The 27594-nt window shown below is 32.5% G+C and overlaps 1 protein-coding gene across 1 annotated transcript in view; it reads right to left on the bottom strand.

Annotated features, from left to right (window-relative positions):
* Nucleotides 1-27594, bottom strand: part of LOC129758599 (putative uncharacterized protein DDB_G0282133) — a 509097-nt gene that overhangs the window by 134578 nt on the left and 346925 nt on the right. Inside the window, exon 5 of the mRNA XM_055756144.1 lies at nt 25156-25187. The gene's annotated coding sequence lies outside the window, so the exon portion shown is untranslated. The remainder of the gene's footprint in view (nt 1-25155; nt 25188-27594) is intronic.

Below are 27594 nucleotides of genomic sequence, written 5' to 3'. Positions count from 1 at the left end.
CAATACTGATGGTGGTATTGATTTATCGAGCTCTCCGTACTGATTGAACCGGGAAAAACTGTATTTGATTATCTGTGGCATCTCATTTTACCCCAGCGGCTTAATGATTAGATGATCCAGTACTGTACTGGAAGTCATAATCTATATATATAAAAATGAATGTTTGTCTGTCTGTCTGTTCCCTATAGACTCGGAAACTACTGAACCGATCATCGTCAAAATCGGCATCTGAGGGTTTTTGAGGCCGGGGATGGTTTCTGTAATAGTCAAAACTCCATCCGACTTAAGGAAGGGGAGGCTTCCATACAAAATTTGTAGTTTTTCGAAACAAATTAAAGTTATGACATCCATTTTCTCGAGATTTTTTCTTCCTTTGGGCGGTTTGTTTTTCGTCTCTATGGTCGAGGCGTCGCGAGCCAACGTCGTAAAAGGATAGTAACCCAGGCATAGCATACTGATCAGTGGAAATATTTTGGCGCGTATTTCTCAACCAAGAATATTTTCTTTGAGGCGTTTGTTTTTCGTCTCCATGGGCGAGCAAACGTCGTCGCAAGAGGATAGTAACCAAAGCACACTGTTCATTGATTGCTGGGAAATTTAACAATAAGGCGCCTGTTTCTCAAATACGTGGGGCGATATGCAACCTAGATGTGTTTTTTTCTTGCTTATTTGATTTGTACACAGCACGTGGTAATAAATGACGCCTAGATGTGACACGGATTGATATTTTATCAATCGAATCAAAACCAATTGAAAGATTTGCAAAAAATACTTCCATATTTAGTTCGTGTTAATGTAGGTATCATTCGACTTTTCATTCAAGGAACATTAGAACATGTTCAATTGTTCAACTTTTTCTGTAAAAAAAATTAAAAATTATGTTTTCTTCTAGAAATTGTTACTTCGGCCCAAATACACAATGTGGTGGAAAGAGAGGTGATGAGAAAGAAACTTTGCAAAAGTAGAAGTAAAGTTTTTCTTTCGTAAACATAGTTACCATGACAGAAGTGACGTCACTACCGACCATTTTCGCGACGCATTTTGCCTAGGATAAATGAAGCTCCCTGCCAACGACGCGTCGCGAAGCAGGGCTTGTTTATGTTTATTTTTCTTTTTACTCTCCGACGTGCAATAGTGTGCGTTCATTTGCGCCACCTTAGTAAAAGTTTACCTCATTGCCAAATACACAACTGAAACGAATTTAGAAATGAAAATGGGAGCCATCGTACTTTTTGCTTACATACCAATTCAAGTACGTACTTAACATGAAAAGTGTTTTTGTGTTACATGGCTGCATAGAAGAGACTTTTGATCCGCTTCGTTTTTGAAAAGCGAGACTTTAGAACTGATATTCAACTGGACACAAAATTTTTAAGAGAAATTTTGAGTTCACCCTTAAAGTGTTAAAAACAATATTCCCGTCTGTCAACTTACACGGTGGGGCAAGGGCAAACGTCGAACTTTTAAGAAATTAATCTTCAAAATGATTCAATATGTTGGAAAGGCCAGAAGGGGTATTCCGAATGTTGAAACTGCAGCAGATATTGAAAATTCTTAAATGTCTTTGTAAATTAAGGTCATTCCCTTTGAACAGCATTCGTTAAAAGTGGAGTAACAAACAAAAATTTATTTTGCAGGAATACTGCAGATATTTCAGTGAAACTTGATAGAACAAAACACAGGAATTCGTATTAAATTCATTTTAAAGCCATTACTCTGACGCATCGGTAAATAAGCTTTGCATTGATACTTGCCCCAATATACGGGACAAATGTAAACTTAGAAATTTTTTAAATATTTATATGTTTACCGTAGTAAATTTATTTAGAAAAAAAGAAATTTGCACTGTATTTAATACATAACTAATTTAATATATTTTTCATTACCATAATAAGTGCTGTTTGGGTATCGAGCCGGTTAAATTTGCCTACCTTCTTTAAGCAGTGGGGGACAAAATTGAAAAAGATGGGAGAGCTCCCATGTAAATTTAAGATAATGAGCTTTTCAAAGAAGGGACCATATTTAAAAAGGTTTTTTTGGGTACAGAGTACAAATTTCAGATCTTGAAAAACGAGTTCAGAGATCAAGTTTCAGTAAATAATATATACCATCTTTGAATTGCAATTCAGAACTGCAGCTGCAGCTCACATTTGAAAGTTGTTGGTTCTGAGGTATGATTAGGTTTGATTTAAAAAAATGCTCTCTAAAATCTAAATTTGAATAAATTTTTACAAATTACATTTATTTCCGGAAGGTGTAGCAAAGCACAACGGGTCAGCTAGTCTATTATATAAAATTCTCTTGTAACGGTGTTTGTAGAAATACGAATTTGGTAAAGATAAATATGAAATAATGTTATGACACTTTGCGGACGATTGAAAATAAGAAATTGGGAAGCTTTACATTCAATTTCGTATAATCCAATACGCCTAGAACGCTATACACATTCATTGAACAAGAGTCTTTTCTATTCTATTTTGTTTATTTATAGAGGATTTTAACCAACTTGGTCATTCGTCCTCTCATCAAGAGTCTGTTCTTTGAAATAGATTAGATAGGATTGAACTATTTCATTTTTTGCAAACGTAAATTGAAGTTATCAATAAAATAATCTACTTTTTAATAACAAAAAGTGAGGATATGCATTCCGGAAGAATTTTCAATTGAGAAAGTAAACTAGAGCAAGTGCAAATTATCAACTTTTACAAAAAATGTATACATTATTTCTTCATCTAAAAATTGTTGGGCTCAAAAAAAAATTTGATTAAATAAACTTAACTCATTTTTTTAAATCATTCACCAAAAAACTGTTTACACGTTTACTGTTTGTTTGCACACACAATTCAAGTACAAACTTAACATGAAAAGTTTTTTTTTATTTTGGCTATATAGAAGAGACTTTTGATTCACTTTTTTGTTGAAAAGTTTTTTTGTGATTGATTTTCCAGGGGCAGCAGATTTTTATGATGAACTTTTAATATGACCTGAAAGTGTTAAAAATAATATTAATTCCTGTAACTTCTTAGGTGGAATAAGTGAAAACGCGCCATTTAGCTATGAAACATCTCCAATTTAAGAATTTTATCTCCAAAATGGCCAGAGTGTTGAATCTGAAGCGGATATTCAAAATTTTTGTAAATGTCTTTGTAAATCGAGGTCTTTTGGTTGAACAGCATTCAGTGAAATTGAAGTACCAAGCATTAATTTATCCCGGAGAAAAACTTATTAAGGATTAGCAATGAAAGTTGATAAAACAGACAAACAAGTATTAAATTCATTTTAAAGTCTTTTCACTGACGCATCTGAAAAAGACCTATATGTTTTCACTTGCCCTAATAAATGGGACAAATGTATACTTCGATATTTGCTTTTGTCAATATAACTACTATTTTTTTGTTTTGAAAATATTACTTTATTCAGAGAATATGAAAGTTGAACTGTGGTGATATTCGTTAGGATTTCACCGGTGTTTCATTTTTGAAAATAAAGATTTACAGTAAAAAAGACACATAATTTTTATTAAGGTTTTGTTTATATGATAATTTTCAGGAAATAAAATAAACTCATCGAAGCCTGAACAGATTATTTCTTTTCGATCTATTAAATTTAAAAAAAAATCTGCTTCTCAATTAAATGTTATTAAATCTTAAAAATATAACGTAATCCTAAATGAAATCGCAGATCACCACCAACGATGTTCAGGAAATTTTGAAATCCGAACTGCTTCAATTAATATCTATAAAATAATGGGTGAATATATCTAAACATATGTTTTCCTCTTTTCAAAACCAATCGTTTCTTTGATTCATCGGGTTGAAGTTCAAAGGTATTAATTTGCATTTTTTGCTTGAATAAAAAATAGAAATTTGCATTACACAATATCGCCAGATTTAATGCCATGACAAGTGCTGTTTGGGAACAATTTAAGTTGAAATGTGTAAAGTCTATAACTTAATTATCAGGCGAATCTTTTTGGAAATGATTTTGGTGAAAATATGATTTTTAATTCAAAATGCTTCGAAGGATGGGGATGGTGAATAAAAAGCTGTTTGAAAATGGTCAGTAAAAAATCTTTTCTTATGTTTTTTTTTATTTTTCAGCTCTAAAAAATACACCATACAAAGCTTATTGGAAGGTTAAAGCGCTGCGTTAGGGGCTGTTCACTAATTACGTAAGCACATAAGGGGGGTGGGGGGGTTTCACATTTGCTTACGATCTCTTACTAGGGGGGTAGGGGGAGTTTCCAAAAATCTTACGTAAGAAATGTAACATTAAAAATTCATCACAGGCATACGAAACCATATTACTCAGGTTTTTTTTACTCACTACCTATTTGTTGGTAAATTTTGATGTTATGTTATTTATCTTTTAATCTCTTTAAATTAATAAAAAAAATGGCAGGTTCTATGAAATTTATAGATAATCAATTCAAACCAACATGCTTTAAAAAAAACTAAATCACATTATTAAAAAAGATTGTCACTTTTCGCTTCCATCAAAACAATCTTTTTAATTGAGAAATTTAAAGTATGTATGTATGTATTGTATCCACCTTGGGTTTGCGGCAGCGCCGCGGTTGTGGCAAAAAAAATAACCCACACGTCCATCTTGGCTACCACGCAACACAATCATAACCACTCAATGAGACTTCTAAGGGAATGGAATCGTAAGCAGCGGCACTTACGGTATCCAGGGTGAAAAGCGGAAAAGTCTCGAGAAGCTATAACCATATTGTTGACTAGACACGATAGCATGCAAATCATAATCCCGCCGCCAAGGCTTCCGAAAAAAAAATTCGTGCGTCCTTATTTTACAAAAAGTAATCAAATACTTTATTTTTCTCAACCATGCCAAATTCCCTTGACATAAATTGAGGAACGTCTAGTATTCAATACGGTACTAGCATACACGGTAACCCGCTCTTTTTGTAAAACGAGGATACCCAGATGCCCCTACCCTAGACGTTGTAAAATAATATAGTATAATATAATATGAGTAATGCAATAATAATGTAATATATATAATGTAATAAAATGAAATATAAAATAATAAAAAATGGAATGGTATTATATAAAACAATATAATATAATAAAATAAAATTTAAAATAAAAGAATAAAGTATGATTTAATATAACATAATATAGTTTAATATAAAAAAACATCAAATGAGGTGATATAGGTTGGTGTAACGTTGCAGATAAAACCTTGGGATAAATTGGAAATAAGAATAATTATAATGTCAAAGGATGTGCACGACTATAAATATTTTTATATTCTTGATTGTATCTTGCTTGTGATTTGAATAACATGTAGACGTACTTCAATCTAAAAATGGTGCTGAAGCTAAAATTTCTAAGTACAAAGATTCAATAACATACATTGATGTGAATTCCTTAAAAAAAATGATGAAAAATCTAGCACTGAATCAATGACAGTATTTTAAATCTTTGGAACAACCGATGAATAAAAACAAACGAAAATGATTGATGTGAGATATTGAAGCAAGTAGATGAAGGATCAAAACACTACAATAATTCAATTATGATTACTTCTGTTAGATTTTTTGTCAAATTTTGATTGCGAATATTTTTAACAACGAATGGCTGAAAATGTAATATAATATTGTTGAGCTATAATTTTAAATGATTTTCAAAAATACAATTCCTAAAATGGGTCATAAAAAGAAGATAAAAAAAATTTATGAGACCTGATGATCTGGAAAAAGTTTGAAATTATAATACATTTTGGTCAACTTATGCTATTAATTGCGATGAACATACATTTAATAAAAAGTTTGCAAAGCTGAAATTCCTATTCCACATCTGGATCTAAAATCAAGATTAAATTTTAACTTAAGCCGATTTACGATCTGCATATTCAACACGAAGGACATGAAGTTAAGATTTTAATTATCAGATTGTTGACAAAATGTGTTCATGTCAAGCACATTTATTTTCCTCTGCGTTCCTGGAATTTGTAACATTATGATTACAATCTACTACCGAATTACATTATGTTGATCACGTAGTTTTTACAAAATGTTAAATTATCAAGTTATGTTGTTTCGTTGCGGTGTCGAATAAAACTGAAAACAATTTATATTTTAGAATATTACAATTTCATGATCGATCCGACTTCAAATAACTGAACATTGCATATATGTTTCGTGATCCTTGAGTTTTAATTTTAATTTTTTTTAAGGAAGCTGAAAATTATGATACTCATGTTAACACATCTTACCCATCGGCCGATAGTGGAAATTATACCCAAAATCTATTGTAAATATGAAATTTTACTATTGTTATAAGAAAATAAATATATATGATGTTATATGATATGATTATATGATATCATATAATGCGAAATGATGATGAATATAGAAATAATTTAGTATTTAATACTACAATTAAACAAAATAAGTTAAGAAATGTAAAAAAAAATATATGGTAAAACGAAAAATAATTTAGTGTGAAATATAATAATACAACAAAATCAGAAAATTGATTGAATATAATACGATATTATTCTCAATTGAATAATAATATAGTCCGATTTAATATTACGATACCACCAAATAATTTTAAGTATAAAAAACGATACAATGATCAAATGAAAAAATTGATAATTTGATCATATGAATATGTGAGTGAATTTAAGAAAATTATTGACACAGATATGATATGAAAACCGTATTAATTCATCCAACTAAATTCTTTGTACGTCTGCGAAATCTTCTGAATTGAGCTGCAAATTAGTGGATTTAATTTATGGTTATTAAACTAGGTTAAATGCATCAACTTTATTTAAAATTTATTGAATCTTTCACACATAAAGCATAAACCAGAAGAAACTATTAAAAAAATGAATATATTTGTTGTCGAGATTGCTGCAGCCACATAAAAAAAAATTATAAATTATAGATTATGTATAACATAATATAATACAATGGTAAATTTTATAATATTACATATAAAGAATAGAATACGGTGCAATGAACTATATTAAAATGTTATATATAAAAAAATCCAATATAAATCGACAGTTTAATGATACTTGAAAAAAATTATTACAAATATTACCAATTTTATAATACTTTGGTAAGTATGTAAGAGTTAGAAAAAAATATTTATTAATTTATGTCTGCGAACCAACAAGAAAAAAATTAATGATTATTAACAATGATGACTCCAAATTCCCAATAAATTTGTCAACCTGTGAAATTAAATTAAGGCATGATATGAAAATATTTTTTTTTTTTTTTGTATGGGTTTATGAGCTACCTGGCTGACCCGGAAAGGAAAAACAGATCGGGGGACAGAAGAGGAAAATTTACATGAGAGTAGAATAGCTTAGAGTAGGATAGCGGCAACAGAGCCCGAGGGTTCTGAAGCACCAGTTTAGGGAAGCGTTAAGATAGTGCTCGACGGACTGGGACAATTGGGCCCTACATGAGCTTCGAGTTAACCCAACCTCCAATTCAACCGAGCAGTAACAGTATGGTAGCAAAAGTTATCATATGCTTACGTCTCGATATCATTGTCAGAAGGGTTCACTATCTTACCGTAGTTGAGTTATCCCTACCTGCCACCTAACCTTACTCGATGCAATAACTTTGAATTTATTATCGTTAAAGATTGACTAAAAAAACATATTTTTCGAATTCAGAACAAAACATCAAGATAAGAAGCTATCTCTCAATGCAGCAATAAATAGAATTTCGCTAAACAAAAATAATAATTGTACCAAATGTTTTGGAAATTAAAAAATAATATAGAGATACAATGCATGTTCAATATCTTTTGTACTATCATTGACTTATCAAAATAACAGGATTTAAACCATAATGCAAATGGCGATGCTGTTCTTCTAAAACCCCATTGCTAATTTTGAACAACTTCTCAAACAACTTTCCTTAATCTTTGGTTTGGTTAAAATGAATGTCAATTTTTAAAATCCCGATATTATTTTCCTGGACGAGTAGGTTCTTGTTTATCAGAATCATACCTTCTATCTTCTACATTCCTTATTTGAATTTCAAACCTAATCAAGCTATAAGATCGAACTACAATAAAAAAGTATTAAAACGAGAAAGAACTATGCTGTTCTTCTAAAATCTCGAACATTTACAACTTCACAGAACAACTTTCTTCAATCTTTTTCGGATGAAATAAATTACACTCCTATTTATAAATCTCCAATATTATTTTGCTGGGCTATCATCTATCCTTTACTTCATTATTTGAATTTCATACCTAACCAAAAAATAGACAATTCTATCAAAAAGTATTGAAACGCAAAGGAAATATTTTTGACAGAAAACTATCTAAACAGCACCTTAATCCAATAAGCCTCTAGTTCTTGTAAACTGCTTGATTTAAGAATAAGCCTTCGAAATTCATAAACCGCAAATGCACACTTACTAGAGCATTGGGGAGAAGGAAACTGTTACTTTACCTTGCCTAGTAGCACATTGAACATGGAATACCTAACCATGCCAATTGTTAACATCCTCATCCATCTAATTCTTGTACAATTAAATTGCCTATCTAATTTTGGCAGTTATCATTCATTTACAATACTGTCTATTCTAATCTAACTTGCGCATGATGGAAAAGTGGAAATATCAACATTAAAACAACAAATTGTGATATTTCCACTGCGCAATGCTGTTGTTGTCCAACGGAAGGGAGGGCAAGTGTTTCAACTCCCATTCACCTTATCAACATGGATCATCAAAGAAAAAGTATACGATATTGAATCACCTTTTAATTTATTTTCTATGATCTCATATCAAATAAGGCTACGTGCAACCGCCCTCTCAGGTTTATGTTAGTTTAGAGTCTGTTTCCAAACCTTCAACTTCCATAAACACAGTAATGCACGCCGTCGCCGTGACCCATTACAGCCTAGGGTACGGAAGGCATGATATGAAAATATGATAGAAATATGAAATATGAAAATAACAACGATGAAGCTTGATTAAAAGTAAAAAAATATTTAAGTCCAGCAAAAATTTAGAAAATATTAGGATTGGGTTCACAGTAAAAAACATTTGAAGTGCTGAAAATATCAAGTATATTAGAGTGAAAGTTGCATTCGCATTTGAAGCTATCTGATTTGAAGATATAATCCATATGTTCTTGTAACCTGCAAGAAATGTTCTATTAAATAAATAAACTCATTTTTGTTTATACCAACAATTATAATAATCCAATGAAAATTTCTAAAATGAGTGTTTTTTGTAAGGTAAGGAACATCCGCGAGAACAAATTTAAGAGTTTTATTTAGTTTTGTTTTTTTTTTATTGGAAATATTGTTCAATAGTTCACCACATCCGACCCTGTAGCCGTAGAAAAGAAATTAATGAATATATTACAAACAGAATAAGAGCAATAGTTTTCTTGTTTTTCTTAATTTCTTTATTTGTATTGTAAGATAGAAGAAAAATGTAATATAATAATAAACGACTTCCATCTTGATTCCACATGATAATTCAATCTCTAATTATTACACGCAAAATGATAATTCTAGAGCTAATTCTTAAAGGTTACACAAAAGATAAACTGCATTTGTTTTACCGTGACTGTGAAGGTATTCAATTATTATTAAATTCGATATCAAATATAAGATATTAATGTGACTCTCCGCTCTAGTTCATCAATTTGTGTGGACACAGTTCTATACGTGGATTGAATCGCGCCTACAGGTATACTATAAAATGAACAACTCATGTAAAGCTAATGAAACTTTGGCGTTAGCATACCAGTGCAATTTTGAATGTTTTCGAGCTAGCTACAGAGTTTCGATGTGAAATGTGATCAGAATCCATACACCAGTTTTCAATAGAATACAAACCAATGAACTGTTTAAAACATTCGGCTTGATTTGTTTAATTAAATAATGAATACAAAAACATACATTTTACGTGTCGAGTAGAAAAAACAAGTGTTTTATTATAAGCAAAACCGGAATTCCGGTTCCGGAAACCGGAAACATTTTCTTAAGGGGTAAAATACAAAATAGGAAAAACTATCTTTTGAAATATTTAAATTTAACTTTAACAAAAAACTAGAGACCGTTCACATCAATTTAAAGTTAGAATTAGTAATTGAGAGGAGATACTTATCTTGATGGTTTTGATGATGTAAATTTGAACGCTTAAGTTCAAACGCTAACGCTAGCGTGTATCCCAACCATATGTGAAATTTTGGCAGTGCCATCTTCATTCAATTTCACTTCAATTTTGACAGCGCCATCTTCCTCAATTTTTTTTTATACCAACTTGACAAAAAAAAATAGAATAAAATAAAACCACGGCGTCATCCGAAAACCAAATAATCAAATCACTATTTATTCTGACTGCAAAGAATTCTCGTTTCAAACGTTACACTGAATTTAATCGTACGCACTTTAACCACCATTTACACAAAAAAATTTAAATTTAGAATATCGAGAACCTGCACGAAAACACTTTTTATTTGGTACGTAGCAAAACGCGTTCAGCAGAAAACAGTGCTACCAGAACTCGCTTTTTAATTGAGAAATTTAAAGAAACAAAAAGGAAAATGGCGCGTTGTGACACCACGAGTTGAATCCATCATATTTCGAAAATGACTTCATCCATAAAAAATCTTTAAAAATCAATATAAGGCGCATTAAATAATGAATTTCTAGACAGTTTTTTCAGTGATAGACACTTCCTACTATACATTTTACTAGCGATTTACCAAAAACTTTATCGTTTACCGCTGAATGAGTCTGAGCTTTTAGGTTAGTAGACAACGTGATTGTCGTTAAACATTTTTGCCCTAATTCTAGTAGTGTAGATTTTTTTTTTAATTTTCATGATTTGGAGGTAAAAACATAACAATTTTTTATGGTACCTTGTGCTAACCTGATCTCTCTTTTTTAAATCGGAACTTAGATTTTATGTAGTTTTTTCGATTGTGGAAATTACTGAAAATTATTGTTACCTATTTTACAAGCTTTTTTTGATAATAACGTGTCAATTTCTCAAATATTAAAAAACGTAAGATCTTACAAGGGGGGAGGGGGGGTTTTGAAAAATCTTACTTTGTGTTACCAGGGGGGGAGGGAGGGTTGAAAATTTCCAAAATCGTGCTTACGTAATTAGTGAACGGCCCCTTAGGCAAAATATTCGGCAAATACTCCAAAAATTGTCCCGGTATAAAAAAACAATATAAAAAAACGGAATAAATCTACTGAATGGAAACATACATATTATCAACATACAGTTATTCATTGAACAAGTTACAAAAATTGAATTTGAAAAGACCCGTTGAGTTTAAATTCTTTGGTTTAATTTTGATAGAATTGGGCAGGACGACTCGAGTAAAGGGAAAGAAGGGAAATGTAAAGAAAACTAGGGAAAATAGATAATGGACGCCAAATTGAACATGGTGAGACGAAGTTTACCGGGTCTGCTAGTCTATCTTCTATATATATAAAAAGTAATTTCCGTTTGTTCGTTTGTATGTTTGTCTTCAATAGGCTCAGCTGCCTTAAGAGCTAGCGAGCTGAAATTTGGCATGGGTGCTCATTAGGATCAGGAATGGTGAAAAATGTTTTTAGATTTTCGGTTGACCCCTTTTGAGGGCGGTCGTCCAAACAAAAACGGTTTTATTCTCCCGAACCAAAAGTCATGGCATCCATTTTGTGAACCGACTTTCGTTTCCGTTCGTTTCGTTGGCGGGATTATTTTCACCATCACCATGGGCAGGCTATTAGAAACGACCATCCAGAGCTCACATGTACTGGGTAGCAAATCGAAGCTTGCTGAGCATTAAAATTTTGAAAGTGAAAATTTTGGCGGGTGTTTCTTGTACCTTCTCCTGTTCAAAGCACGTGCTACCGGTACGAGATATTTGGATACAATTATAAGCCTACATTTTGATTAAAAAATACAACTAGCCTGTTTAGCCTGTTTAGGAGTAGTGGCTTTGAAAGTGCTCTTTACCGCCGCTGGAGGGATTTGAGGGTCAACCATTTTTATATTTTTGGAATTCTTCATAGAGAAAGAAAAAAAATTAAGATTCAGAGTTATAAGCTCAAGGCTGCGATTTTAACGCTTCAATTGGGATTTTAATATGGGATTAGAAAATTGATTAGATAATAAAATTTGAGGTTTTGAGTGTTATACAATTTGATTTCACTGACCAATTTCTAACTTATGAGTTATCATTGATGACCAATGTGGTCAATTAGCCGCAGCCCGTGGCGTAGAGGATAGCCTTCCAGTCTTCTAAGCCAACGGTCATGAGATCAAATCTCGGTCACGGCATACATAGTACACTTTCTGTGGGTTGGTGGTTTTAGCATTTGTAAGATACTAGCCATCATATCCTCGAAAGATGTACGCTTAGAGTTAAGTGAAAGGAATCTCTTCGAGGAAACATTTAGTTTCATTGAGATCCTGTATGTGTTTGTGTTCGTTTTTTTTTTTTTTTAAAATTCTACCATCCATTAATGGGATGTTTGTGCTCATGAAAAAAAAAAACAGAACTCAAAAAAAACCTTTTTCATAACACAAAAATGGTGTTTTCGAGATGATTTGTTTTCGATAACTTCAAAAGGTAAATTAATAATAAAACAGTGCGAAAATGAAAAGCGAAAAAATTCACACATGCAATTGAAAACATGCAAAGTGAGTTTTCAACATGCTTCAAAAAAGTTCGGAGGTTTTTAAGAGATTTCTAAGTAAATGAAACTTAAATATATCATTTTATATGGAGATTATCAATATTGAAAAGTGGGATAATTTTCAACTGATATTTTCATAAAATAGGGGATGGAAAAGATAAAAAAGCAATTTAATCTTTTGAAGATAAAACTTTTATGCCAAATCTATTCAAGCTTCCTAAGAAATGATGGTTGTAAAAAATGTTTTTCATGAAAGGACGAATTAGCATACCAGGTTTTTTTTTATTTCCATTAATTAAAATCTTATAACTATAAATTTTTCGATAATACGCAAACGATGAACAGTGAATATTCTCAATAAAAAACTTCAAAAAGACTAACAAAACTAACAAGGCCAAACTTGGGCCAATTTTCTTATCATGATGAATATAAAACTTCCAAAATTTCGAAAAGTCAAACGATTCATTTTGATTTATATTTTATGTGAACCCGAGCAAGGCCGGGTAAAATCAGCTAGTTCAAAATACACAAGAGTGAAGCCACGAATACTACGAATACTATGAAACCAGTTGAGCATCCACATTTGATGAGGCTGATGTTGGCTTCAATTTGAACGATTCAATGGATAAGATGCTTTAAGAAGATCTTTATAAGAATTGAAGTTTTATAATTTTATTAATAAGGTCAGCATATTCAGTTTTGTATCGATTTATTGTAGATAGTTATATTGGGTTAACTGAATATAATTTTAAAAATGAACAGGCCAACGCTCCTGGTAAAAAAAGATCTCTCAATGTAGCTTATTGTGACGAGCAAAGGCTGCAACACTAAATCGTGGTGAGAAAATAACTGTTCATCAGCGGGCGAAAGGTGAACTGGACAATGCGAATGACAACTATTTATCGGTTGATAAATTTACATGCTGAAGTAGCACTTGGAGCAAAAAATACTAGGAAAGATCACGACAACCAATCATCGGTGGCGAACTTCAATGGAAATGTCACTCCAAACCCCGAACCGTAGACAATTGCTGTATGACAAAGCGAGAAAGACACTTGAGGGAGAAATAAAACGTCTGTTTGTCTAGTGATCAGTTAGCATTAGAAGAGGTATTCATACAATAGGCAAATCGGCCGACAACTATACATAGTTAACTGCAAAGTGCTGCGAACAAAAGCACCGAAACAGTAAACGAAACATGTGCTAGGTTGTCAATCAACAAACAACGAGTTGTAACAAGATACCATCACCTTCTTGCTTGCTACTTTAAAATGACACGGTTATGCATGACAAGATGCAGCGGGCGTTCGTTCGTTTCGCAACATTGCGCCAGTTCACGTGGTCAAACCACATGTTGCGGTGTCGTTGTGGAATGAAGTATCATTTGAGAGTTGAGAATTTTTCAGGTTTGTGATTCAAGTCATACGAAACAGTGGGAAAATTCCAACTATTCGAATTGACATTCAGGCATAAGTGTATGAAAATTTAGAATTGCCTCAGTTAAAGTTAAATCCTTCAGTTTTTCTTAACTCAAAGGAGTCCTATTTCAAGAGCTCAATTGCAAGATACACCTTATTAGCAAAATACGTAAGAGTATGGTTAGCCAAATTATGTGGCTTATTCTCAAACTTTCAACCTTCCATAGATCGTTGATGCAATAGCTACAGCTTAACCTATTCCATGAAATGCTTATACATATGTACCATTTACTGAGATACTATAATTATCTTATTTAAATTCGAATAACAAAATTAAACAGGAATGTAGTCGTAATTTTCAGTGCTATGAACGTTTTCATTCATCGAATTGAAATATATATTTTAAAATTGTTACATATTTTATTTCAAAACAATTTAGCTTATTTTTTTCAAAGAACATTGTTTATGGAGTGCAAAGGGTTGTTTGTTTGAATATAAATTTTTTCATTCCATGGAGGCCTGAGTCGTTTTATTGAACGTAACTTGCGTAATTTCAATACTAATGTTAAACTTCGTTGTAATTCAAATAAATAGCGATTCCGCTGATTGAAACGATGAGTTCTTCCTTTGTTACGATTTAAATAAAAAGGTTATACTAATGCCAGAAATATTTATAAGTTTATCTTCAATGAAATGAGAAAAACAGGATTTTTAATTAGTTTTGACACGAAGGAACAAAAAACAATAACTAAATACTAAGTAGGACAAAGGGCTACGGATTTAGCTCAGTTGGCAGAGCACTCGCCTTGTGAGCTTATGTTCATGAATTCAAGCACAAAGGTAAAAATCGAACAAAGTTGTAAATTATTGGTTTTAAATACATGTCCGCCAACTGCGCCGTTTATAAAAAGTCGTAAATGACACGAAGAGATTAAAACGACTTAACCTAGGTATTCGAAAATTAAATATGATAGAAAAATCGCCTGTGAATCAATCTATCTGTCTGAGTTTTTAACTTAAAGATGGAGCTCAAATGAGAACTTTGAGTTCACATCATTTCCGAAGTCAAGATTTGTATTTCAAATTGTAATTTGTTATCTTAGAACTCAGTATCAACTTCGACCTAAATAGATTCTGGTTTGTTACGTGCATATGTATTAGACTGGATAGAATAGACTAAAAAAAATTGCACTCCTGCACTAAATGTGCGGTAAGAGCCATTATACGTTGGAGACTACACACAAAAAAAGCATATAAAACTACTAAATCCGTGGTTATAATGAACAACAGGCAACCATATTTTTGAGTCAAATATTTTTTGTTGTTTATAATACCTTACGCATAGCTATTTGACCATGTGCTCAATTTGGCTTCACATAGTAAATTCGACTGCGTTTCAGTAAAGTTGTCAATGAAATGATGCATTGTTTTACTTCGTGTCTAGTAAAATTGGTATGTTCCATGATGAAACTAGTATATGATATGATAAAGATTAGGAGGAGCAAGGGGATGATTTAAATAGTAAAATTACTATGTATGTTTGTTTGTTTATTTCGTATAAACGTAACTTCCGACACACGTTGGTCAATGATAGTGTGTTCTCCCGATGCTCTGGAAAGATTTTCAAAGTTATGAAACTTGAAAGCTATTTTCAAAGTTATGAAACTTGAAATTTATTTGTTTACTCACAGGTTTGATGATTAATGATCCTTAATAAGTATAAACAACAAGAATGTTTATCATAGTAAAATTATCATACGCACTGATGTTTTTGAGTCAAATATGTTTTGTTCTCAAAAGTATCATGTGCGTAGTATTTTGTTAATATGAATTGGTGCCACAATGTCTAAATTACTATGCGGATGCCAGTTGTAATAGAAATTATGATGAAATTATCATGACCATAGTATTTTCGACAAAAAACATTGAGAGTTATCGAAAATTACCAGGTAGAAAGTAATTTCAATAATGTTTCAGGCGCACTTTAACAATTGATGTTATGCTTTTCGTGGTTGAAAATACTATAGCGCTGAAATGGTAAAATTATCATGACAACATCTTTGGGATAACCACTGAATTTTTTCCGTGTAGCTGGTGTGTTTTCCTATATGCAGAACTATGCAGAAGTGTTTTTATGTCGGTTGGTTATATTGTTGGGAAAGTTTGTATACAAGTTTGTGGGTTGAATGTTATTTCTCATAAGCTACAAAGCCCTCTCACCTCGAAAAAAGGAGGGTCCTATATAAAATCGATGCTGCAATGAGGATACCAATCAATAATTTTCCCAAATTTCTACATGTAAATATTTATTTTCACAGCAACTTAAGAAGGTGCTCATATCATTATATTAAACATCTTTTGTATGTGAGTTACAAAAATCTGATGTATTCATACACTAAAGAGTTTCAATTTTTATCTGGCTGAAAATTTAAAAAAGGAGATGAATACGTTAAAAATTTAGTTTTAAATTCGTGTTTTTGAAACTTTGAATCAGTCTCTTTGTGGGGCAAACGATGCTCAGAACATACTGATGAACAGAAGCACAAGGTGTATAAAAGTAACCAAACGTTTATTTTACATACATAAAAAAAACACAGTTTGTTCTTTGTTTGGTGGATGATGTGACGCGCCAAAGCCAATTCTGAAGCATTTTTTTATAAGTTGTTTTTTAAATACATTTCCGTGTTTTTGAAGAACAGTAAGCGTTTGAACTGATAAAATAGATACAAAGATAAATTTCTCATGGAAGTTTGTTTTAAACATGTACTTTTGTATGATATGATTTGTATGTATGTACTTTTGTATGATATCGAAACTTGAAAAAAAAATTGTCCGGTTTGCTAAAAATGAACTTCTATTATTTGGATTCAGCCTAGAAGCAAATTGAATTTTTGAAGTTTGAAGAAGATCTTATCTTTATTTCCTATCAAGAAAAATTAATTTATTTAAATAGTCCACTCTGCTTTCATCTATATTGCGTAACAGTTAATAACGTTAACTTTGACATGATCCTAAAAGTTTACGTATTAAACCATATGAGACCCTCATAGCCAAAGAGGTACAAGCGCAAATATGATCCATTTTGAGTTGATAATGGCAAACAATTCTTCCTATTTTGAACTTAGCTTGGTACTTCAGATGTTAAGAATATTATTTTCATTCTCTTTGTTCGAATAAAAACAACAACGGTTGAATAGATATGAAGATAGTCACTAAATCCGAAAACTTTCATCACGCCTTTTATAAACATTGAGACATATTAAATAATAAGAATAAGTTTCATAATTTGATGATAAAAATTGATTTATTTGTTTAACAAAACCAATCTCTCACGACTATTTTCAGAATAATTGCACTGGTTTTGGACTCGATTCTACATACCTAGACTCGATTATCCGTGATTTGATTATCCGTGCAAATTTACTCGATTAGCAGTTAAAGTTTTCTTTTCCTGATTACATTAGGATTAAAAATAAATAAGAAAGCAATAATTTTGCCCCCGTTTTAAAGGGAATGTTATTGTAACTGATAATTGTTTTAAAACCATTCAACGCCGACGTATTGGAAATAATCTCATCGCTTTTTATTTCATATCGATTGGTTCCACATATGTTTCATCGCCATCATAGAATGAAGAATCAATATGGAGATTAAAAACCGAGGGATTGCAGGGGAGAGAGATTTCTTTGCATTTGGGATGGTAATGATCAAAATTCTACAACTGCTTAGCAAATCGCAACAAATCGCAACAATTTGCACATTTTCACTCTCTCTGAGCACCGGTTTCTCTCATGGTAACTCAAACCTTCTAATTATCTCTAACAAATTGCAACAAATTACTACAAATTCAATCATTGGCTGCAAAATTTGTTCGATCATTGACGATGATTCTCCGTTTATCTCAGTTTAAAACGCCTCTTCGCCATTTATCCTATCAATCTGAATGTCTTCGTCTTGAACGGTTTTACGTCGAAATCTGTCTCGCTGAATGGCAATTTCCATGATAATTTTTGAATAACTCAATCATTTAAATCAAAAGTTTCCCAAGGTACAATATTTTGACTTGAATTGGAAAATGCGAGTTGTATAGAATTTTGGAAGGATCATGGGAACAATATGTTTTCACTGCATCATCAGTCCATGAATTTCTGGCTACATTCTAACGAAAATAAAAAATGAATCAAATGATTCATTCATGTTTTATTTATTCATGATTTTCAGAAAAAAAAATTATCAGAATTTATTTGCTTGACAATGCTAATTTCATTTGCAAACCATCGTCCAAAATCCTATAGAAATCGCATTTTCAGTCGAAGCCTGAAATGTTTTACCGGACGTAATCTTTAACCCAACCAAAACAACTTTTCAAAAATTCAACACATGATAATTTGATGTTTGAGAAATGACTATAAAAATTTCAGCAATGGGCGTTGTGTGATTTCTCGGATATTTCAGTTAAAATGTCAAAAGAACGATTTACGATTTTTTTCTGATAATGATGGCAAATTTTGTGAATTAATCGTTTGCTAGTTGATCCATCATTTGAAGAGAGTTTCAACAAAAAAAATATTCAGTAAAATTTTATGAAAGTTCAAAGTTGAAGTTTCAGTGCGCATGCATCCCATTTCTATCGAATTATGAACGGTACTGTAGGTGTATTTTAAAGAAGCCTTTTATACCTTTTTTCACATTAAGAAAATAAGTAAAAAAAAGTTTTCTTGGGTAGAATTTTTTGACTCGATTATCCGTTTCGAAAAATAAAATGGGGAAACGTCAATTGGAGAAACGTCATTTCCGAGAGAAGTATTTCTAAGTCATGGTTCAAATCTGCCTCAGTGTCGGTCAATTGAAGATTTTTTCGGAACTTTGAGCTCATTGGTGTACATAAGAAAGGCTGGAAAAAATATTAATTTATTAATTGATTGGGTGATTAATAAATTTAGAAGTATTTTATGTAAATTTCGAACCAAAAATTCATATATCCAAAAGATTACAAGACCAAAAGACAAATATTGAAAGATCGGAGTTATTTCACCTTTTATATTCTTGAATTTATTAAATTTTTCGATAAAAAATTACTTGATTTACAGGTTTTGTGCAATGATACAGTATGCAATTTTGTTGTATACAAGCTTTCGTGCAATTTATTCCAATTAATTTGTTTTTCGCATTATCTTTTATTATCCCCCCCTCCTCGCGATATTCAAACTCCGATTGACAAAAGAAGGATTTAAAATTTGTTCCGGCCTAATTGGAGAGCCAAGAACTGCAAACAATTGATTGGTAAAATCAAGAGATGTATTCACAAAGTTGACATGAAGGCCGTACAACGCTCCTGTTTCGATATCAAACGGAAGCTTCGCCGAACAACCGATTATGGACCGTTTTCAACTGTTTACTATTTTTTTCAACAATGGACAATGTAGGTACCGTAAAACGGGGTAACTTTGATCACCGGGGTATCTTTGACCAACAATAAACTTTTGCACATTTTCATCAATAACTCAGTCTATAGTTTGTTTTTGAAAACTGTTTTCTACGTTTGAAAGCCTTTAAATTGAGTATCAAATAAACCAAATTTGGTATGAATTTGATTTTTTTTTCTGTTAGTAAAAAAAAATTTCAAAGTCTGAAAATATCTACTTTTTCCAAGGCTTACAAACAAACAGCTCTTCTGATGAAACCATAAAGCATTTAGAAGCAAACGGGTTGTTGAATGTGAAAGAATTACTTTTTTTCTTTGTATATGTATAGTTATAGTGCTATTTTCATAGTCTTTTATCGATAAATTTTTGATATTCAAAAAGTAAGGACATTTTCCAAGAGTAAGCCCGTATAGGACAAATGGATAGAAACCCTATCAAATGGTTTACTTTGAAGAAAAAATGAAAGTGGAAATAGTGAGTGGGCCTAGAGGAATGTGTTAAGGTAAAATTTCATTACACCCATAGAAGAGGTTGCAAAAATCCAATGCCTATTTAGCACATCTCTGTGCCGATAATGCGCTGAAATGTGCACTGTGCCGAAGATGATATGTTTGAAAAACCGTAACTGGCATAAGGACTCGGCTCCCAACCAAAATGATGCATGACCACTACATTCAAGCAAAACAAGAAAAACATTTTATGGGATTTCGTTCCTATTGGATAATTCATCCCAGAAACAAGAAAATAAAAATATAAACCACAGCGCCCGTAGGGAGAATCAAACTCAAATCACAAACTAAATGGTCTTGCCAGACCGACATCTTAACCACTGTACTATTTGAGCTTCATGCAGGAAGAGGGATATTTGTCATAGGCATTCTGTCACCGATCAATCACAAAAGAAACGCACGACAGTGGCTTCCCGGCGTTTGGCCTCCTTTCAAGGTATTCATTTGTCTTGCGATGGAAACGGGAAAGGAACGGGAGTGGAGGAAACGGGAAACCCATTGAATGAGAACTGTGCTTTGCTTACTGCCTGCTATTACATACACACGCTACATATACACAGCTGCTAAAGCCGGGCAGCTTGGCCGGTGCTTGTTTGCCGGTGAATTGAAGGAATATATTCTTGTTGCTTTTGCTACATACACACGCACAGCTTAGCCGTGGTTGTTTGCCGACGAATTGAATTGAAGGAATGTTTTTTTTTGTTGTTGCTTTTACTGCATACACACGCACAGCTCGGCCGTGGTTGTTTGCCGGTGGATTGAAGGGATTGAATTAGAAGGTTGTTTTTGTTGTTGCTTTTGCTACATTCACACGCACAGTGCTCGGTTCGCTGGCTGCCTGGTGTTGGCCGGTATTTATTTCCATCCTTCTTCGTCTTGTGATGCGATAGGGAGGGACGTGAAAGCGTTTTTATTTTGTTTCTTTCAGACATACGCAATTCGGTCAACTTGGGAGATTAATGCCGGTGGGAGCAAATCGAATCAGCACCGATCGCGTTATCTTCTTGTACCAATGATGCTATGTAATTGACTACACGCCATTGGCACAGAGGCTGAATTTTGGGTGTAGTATTTATTAGATCAAACGATTTAGCAAAATTGTTTTAATGTTTGCCCCTTAATGTATGCAACATAATAGTACTTTTTTCAATTATAAATGTTTTTAACGAAAACGTTTAAAAGCAAGATAAAATTGATAAACTAGCATTTGTTAACGTTATAAAGGTGTTTTGTATCCTTTATGATCAAGAAAACTCGTAAAACCGTCAAAATAGAGACTGATCAACGTAACCCCAGGGCATCAAATACAATACAGAGACGAAATCAATTTTTCAATCAAATTTAAAGTGGTCTAAAAAATTTCTGCAACCATGTTTTGTTCATTGGGGTTCAGTACTGGTTTTAAAAATATGAAACATGCCACATTTCCCTTAACACAAAAATAATCAAAAAATATTGAATAAAGTGATCAATATTACCCCGGATTACAGTACCTTTAATTCCATTCCAATAAATATAATATTCAAATCAGATTTTTGCAAAATTTAGCAAACGAAGCTTTTACACTACACACAAGGACCGAATTCAATACTTTATAATTTATGCTTTTATGTAACCACACTTATACTGCCGCTGTTCGCAAGACTGTCCCATATACATTTTCGTCATTTCTCAGTTCATCTCAAAAATCGTTCAAATACAGTTAGTTCTTCAATTTAGACTAAAAACTTTCATAACTTTGTTCTTAACATATATAAAAAAAAAACCAAGTCATGTCTGTCCCATATGAAATATACTCGCAAAGCTGTCCCATATGTCTATTTTTACAGAATTGCTCCTCTAATTTAAGTTAATTTTACAAATATTCATACAATGTGTGCGACAAAATAAGCATTCATTGAAATTACGAAAGTTAGACTTCATAAAACAGTACAGTAAAGTCAAAAAAAATAATTTCCATATTTTTTACAAGCAAAGTTTAGCCTAATGGGTACATTTTAAAAATCTGTTTTTTTTTAATTTCGCATAAGGCTCATTGAATTGTTCGTTGTAAAACATGGAAAATAGCGAGCTACAAAGGCATATTTTTAAGGTTTTGGTCATGCTTTTACTTGTTGGTTAGATTTTCATAAAATCTATGAAACACGTACCCGGTAGCACTCCCGTAAGTCATATTGAATAAATTATTCCTATCAAATGTTTGCAGCCAAGATGCTTTGCTGTTTCTGATTCAGCATGAATTTAATTTGTAGGTATTTATAGTCTTTTTAAAAAGATAATCGACCGAAAAACTTTCGAAAAGATGACGGTACAGGTTGTTTTATTCATGGAACGTTGTTATCCATTTTATTGTAGACCTACTCAACTCTTAGCTTAGCTTAGCTTAGCTTAGCTTGGATAACTACTCATATCCACCTTAAATCATTGAACTTGAAGTGCAAGATATGATCATTCATTTAAAAGTTCAGATAATATATTTGCCTTTGCTCAACTCACGCACTTAAAATTTCATGATCACTGCGTTGGCTAAGCAGCATAAGTTCTACCTCGCCAATGGTTTCTCCTCCGTGATTGATCGAGGCCATCAGTTTTGTGCAAGGCCCAAAAGAATGGTGCTTGGGATTAGCAGTTCATTCACAATGTACAAAACTCATGCTCTCACTATGAAAATGATCAATAACGGCGCCGGCCACGTCCTATGAGTCAATTAGGAATGAAGGAAGGATTGTCCATTTTGGTGAATGGTGCGATCGAGTTTTTCTACACCTCCTATGCTCCTAGACTTTTCTTAAGGGGGGGGGGGGGGGGTCTAACACTTTCAAAAAAATCGATTTTTTTATTTTTTTATTTTCTTATTGTAAAACATTTCAAGAATGTTGTGTCAAAATTTCAAATCAATTGAAGCAAAACTGTACAAATTATAGGCCTTCATCTCCTTTTATCTAATACTGCAAGAAAGAAAGAGCAGAAACTTCAAATGCGTTTTTCTCGAAAGCACATTTTTAAAGTCCGTGGACATCGTCATTTGAAAACTACTTATCCGATTCTTTTCAAATTTGGAACATATTTTCTACATATAAAATACCAGACTCCAACGTTTTTCTTTTTGTTTTTTTTTTTTACTTTGGGGAGATTTTACAGATAAAAAATAGCGGATTTTTTCGTGAAAAATCGTAGTTTTTACTTCAAACAGTCACAAAAATTTCATAAATTTTCTTTTTAGTTAAATAAAAACGTAAGGGTCCAGAAAAACATCTATTAAAAATATTTTGCTCTGAGTTTTTGACTTCAGATGATGCTGTGCTGAGATACAGTGTCCACCGCAAATCCTGTTTTCTAAAAGGCATCCTCGAAAGTGCTCCGTCACTGGCTAATTTTCAATATTTTTCTACGAAAAAGTTACTAAATGTTCTTTTAACAATGCTTTGTATAATGCAAAAAATTTGAATACATTTGTTTGAACGATAGCTCTCGAAAAAAATCGTGAAAATGGTGTTTTTTTTACCCGTTAGAACCTACACCCCCCACCCCCCCCCCTTCCCCTTAAGGAAACTCCTATATTTATCTTTGAGGCAGTGATAAGAAGTTTAATTGTAAGGTAAAAGTGTGTTTAAATTTTCTTTAAACTTACTTGTTTTCCTATTTCTTATTCCTGAAACACTAATGTATTTTCAAAAACAAACTTTCAGAGTTTACGAAGTTTACGAATTTCGAAGAATAATAATAAGATAGTATTTAAAATATTAAAGTTTTGTTAATGCATGAAGTGATTCTCCTTTTTGTTCTTTTTAATTTGAATTAGATCGTTTTTGGAAACTCATCAGTGCGGTTAAACTTTTTGCCTCATATTGATTTTGCGATTGCACAGAGAAAACAAATCAACCAAAAATGTTGGTTGATTTTCACTTTATTGGTGCATTCAAGGTTAAAGATTTCTGAGCTATCGTCTTTGATTTGGCAACATTTTATAATGTGTTAATTTTAGTTGATAGGCATCTGGATCATTTGAAACGTTTTCTACAATGAAATGATCTGATTTTACTTAAGAGCACATGCATTTCGAACTCCACGCTAGCTTGTGTTGTTTAGTAGAAGTAACAAATAAATACTGTCATTTCCTTCATAGAAAGCTTTTCGATGAAACTTTTTTTTTCAAATAATTTTTACAATACACGCGTTTGTAACTACCCAGATTCTAAATGATCGAAAATCTAAACGATTCAAAATGATATTCTTAACACGTTCTCTAAAAAAGGTTACAAAAAAATAACAAGTCTGAACCTGTTGAATAATTATTTGTATGAGTTAATTATATTGAATTAGCTAATATTCAATAATTAGCTCCTCAGGATCATGTCTCATTCAAGCCAAGGCTTAATGAAGAATTGGAAACAGAACAAATAGTTAAGAAATATACTTTGAAATAAACTGAATTATAATTCATCTTAAATTATTAGCAGAAAAAACATTAGAATTATGTTAATATAAAAGTCTTTATGCAAATAAAAAAAATCTTGAACAATTTATTAACAATGTGAATTTTTTTAAAAAAAAAAGCGGTGAATTTAAAAAAAAATGTGTAGAAAAATTTTAAGTAATAAATGAAATATCGTACAGTGAATCAACAAGTTGAGTGGTTTATTGAATTGAGTACAAAATTTTTGATAAAAATCAATAACGGTATCAATACCTATCATTTATACATAAAAATATGATTAACTGATTATTAACAAGGCAGCTCCAAATGAAAATGTAATTTTATGATAATCGAAAAAAATGACCAACTGACAAAAGAAAAGCCAAATATGGGACAACATTGCAGGTACATTTAATTCGCATGCGAAATATACTCGCAAGACTGTCCCATCATTATTTTCTCCTTTGCATCAACAAATTCGAAAGCAAAAAACATTGGACGTAAAGTTTTAACCGAGAAATCCACGAAAGTTTATAAAAATATTTAAAGCCGTTTTTCTAGGTTCGTTGTTTTTTCATATGGGATAGACTTGTCGGCAGCGGCAGTATAGGTACTAGATTTGCATTTTTTTTTCGAATACATTCAGTAGAAGTAGTAATAGAAGGAGATACATCGATATATTCCAGTGGCAAAACCACGATAGGAATAACAATATTTTAACTTACCGTTTTTATGTTCACCAGATCGTTGTTTGATTCTGGAAATAGAAAAAAAATCAGAATTAAATAAATTGTTAAGAAAGAATTGAAAATTTTGTTTTTGATTTTTTTTTATCAATCGAAACGAACTCAAAGTCTCTGAAAAATTGGCATCAAAGAATTTATCGGCATAACTACAAATTTATGACTTTACCAGCTCGATCAGACGGCCGTGCCATCGAAAAAGTGTCGAGCCCCGGTGATGATAATTACAGTTTTTCTTGTACCTATTGGATAGCTTCCACCAGCCCATAGCTTAAGCTATGTTCCTAGGTAGGTAGTTCCGTTTGACTTAGTGAACGCGCGCCATCGTTTGTTCCATGCAATAGCTAACCCCGCGGTCCCAAGCTGGTAGCGCAAAAAGTTCGCTGGCCGGCGATGATTCTTCGACCTCACTAGGAGCTACTGCTCAGAGACCCCTGTATAACTTATTACCCACTAGGAGTGCTCCTGGCAATAAGTTTAGCTTGCTTGCTACAGCATCGGCAGCACGCGAAGTGGTTCATTTTCTAGACAGGTGATTTACTTTGGCCATTTCTTCGGATGTATCGAATGATTTGCTCTCGCTTCTGACCCAGCACTTGCTCTTGTACTATAAAACCTAACGGATCTTGATATTTATTGGTAGACCAAGAGGTTCAATCTGTACATCTTTGACAAGCGTATTTTGTATCCCTTGAAGGTTTTTCAAATACTTAAGCTTTTCTTCGAAAGTTAATCACTTTAAGACTTAAGTTATTATTTAATAAAAAAAAAGTTAACTGTCAAAAGTTTTAACTATAATGTTGAATGAAAGTAAGAATATTAGGAATACAGTTGGGTATATTTAAAATTTGAACATTTTTAATTGTACTTTGAATTTAAATTGAACGAAAATAAGAATAATGAGTTTACCAAGTCATTGAGATATTTAAACTACCCACGGTAGCATATTACTTAACATAAGTTCCATTTCATATGTGTTTAGTCACACCATTTGGCGCAATTAAACTGTTGCCTACAAGCTTTAACTGCGAGGCAGTTTACTCCTTTTAAGCAGCCGCCTATCGTTAAGTTGTTTGACCCACCTCCGTTCAGCGATTCTGAGTGTCTGTCTGTTCAGCTTCCGTTGTGAAAGTGATATTTCCAAGTGGACCTCAAATTATAAGGGTCAGTCCAGTTTGAGCACGAGGCTAACGCTGATTTTATTTCAAACTAAAATAATAAACCCGTCACCTGCCATTCGTCTTAGAGCGGTACTGATCTACAAATAAAAACTTCAACCAATCGCTTCTATACTTTCCCGGGAATTCAAAAGTGACAGTGGCACTCCTGTGCGGGTTACGTTATTCAGAGCAATTTCCTCATTGATACACAGGTGTCAACATGCGGCGGTGAATGTGCTGTGCGGTGGCATTCCGAACAACATACCGGTGTAGCATTGGAACTCGGAATGATCCCATGGATCATGATTTATAGGATTGGCCAATCGAGTCAATGGTGGCGGTAGCGGCTATCGTCAAATAATAGCGTTATCCATTGAATGAGTGACATTTGTCACACGTTTTTCTCGATTTTCATTACACAGTGTTGGCGAATTGTTGTTTCTGATTGTTTGGTTTTGGATATAAACACTCCGTTTTGAATCAATGCAAGCTTGCCGTTACATAAGCTACTTAAAAACCTGCAAATGTTCTTAAAGGCTTGTTTTTGACAGTTCATTTCGTTATGAAGGTGGCTTTGACAGGCCGTCCAGACTAAGAAGAGTGAGAATCGTGACTTAAATGTCTGCGCTATTCTACAATGTTGCTAAACTAACGCATGGGTTTAATCCAAATGAACAGAACAGAATGGAACTTGTGTTCCATCAGTTATTGTTTAGCGGTGAAGAAAATCTGCTTCAGAGTCCAGGAACAACATTGAAGTGAAAAAAAGGTTACAATTCATAGAGTAAGTGTGCTTGATTTTGTTAGACTTTATCATTGAATGTTTAGCTTTTATATGACTAGGCTTACCCAAGTAACATGAATAGTTTTATTAAACCCCTCAAGACCTTTATAAAACCAATGGTTATCTAGTAGCCTGCTATAAAACTCAAAATGTTACTTGGGTTAGTTCTAAGGATTATTTTTTTGGTTTCCAAGTTTCATAATCAACTCTTCACTGCATTCAATCAATCGTTTTCAGTTCTACTTTAATGAAAACTAACATGATACACGAAAGTATGTTGATTTACTAATTTTTTTTATTTATTGTTCACGGTTTCCGACAACTTATTATCATTAAGACTGATTTCTCAACCTATGCTTTAAACTAACTTTACTTACATTAAAATTGAAGCAAACAAAAACTTGAATAAACAATTTACATGATATATCAAGTGGGTTGTAAAGTTCGGTTCTTCCATAACTTATTAGGCCGGAACAA

This window comes from Uranotaenia lowii, chromosome 3 (assembly GCF_029784155.1).
Source record: "Uranotaenia lowii strain MFRU-FL chromosome 3, ASM2978415v1, whole genome shotgun sequence".
Taxonomy (NCBI): Eukaryota; Metazoa; Arthropoda; class Insecta; order Diptera; family Culicidae; genus Uranotaenia; species Uranotaenia lowii.
This window is presented reverse-complemented; position numbering and strand designations above follow the sequence as displayed.